Source organism: Bison bison, unplaced genomic scaffold (assembly GCF_000754665.1).
Source record: "Bison bison bison isolate TAMUID 2011002044 unplaced genomic scaffold, Bison_UMD1.0 scf7180017864371, whole genome shotgun sequence".
In the NCBI taxonomy this organism is placed as follows: Eukaryota; Metazoa; Chordata; class Mammalia; order Artiodactyla; family Bovidae; genus Bison; species Bison bison.
The window spans coordinates 2,831,830-2,832,359 of record NW_011494943.1 but is presented as its reverse complement, the minus strand read 5'-3'; the positions used below and the strand labels follow the sequence as shown (position 1 = coordinate 2,832,359).

Genomic DNA, 530 nt, shown 5'->3' with positions numbered 1-530 from the left:
AAATCAGGCCTGATTTCCTAAAAGGTAAATTCTTGGTTAATAGAAATCCCAGGATTCACAGCCGCATCTTAGTTACCATCCTGCTGACAGGATCACCCAGACACAGACATAAACTGCCCACTTCCTATCTCGATTTTTTTTCCAACTGTCATGATGACTCTATGTTATGATGCAATCCTTTGCAGAATCAAGTCGTTTCGACCACCGTGCTTCCCTGAAACCTGACCGTCTTCAAATTTCGGTATTAACGTGATTATTCCAAAGAAGAGCAAGCTGCTTAGGGGAGGTGTGCAAGTTTCGCGATCTTAGGGCTCAGATCCAGCGCGAGCTCCCGTTCTCTTCCCCAGCAAAGCAACTTTGAGAGAAGCTCGCTGGGTTTGGAACTCAAGCTACACTTGAAGCAATGACAGAGGGGGTGGGGAGGAAAGACGCCAAGGATCGAGACCGGCGCTGAGTCCCAAGGTTTGCCAAGGTTTGAGACCGGTTTTCTAGACGCATCCACTGCCTTTTTTTTTTTTTTTTCTCAGGAA

General features: G+C 46.8%; 1 protein-coding gene across 1 annotated transcript in view; it reads right to left on the bottom strand.

Annotated features, from left to right (window-relative positions):
* Positions 1-530, bottom strand: part of KCNJ2 (potassium inwardly-rectifying channel, subfamily J, member 2) — a 12,627-nt gene that overhangs the window by 10,724 nt on the left and 1,373 nt on the right. The window lies entirely within an intron of this gene.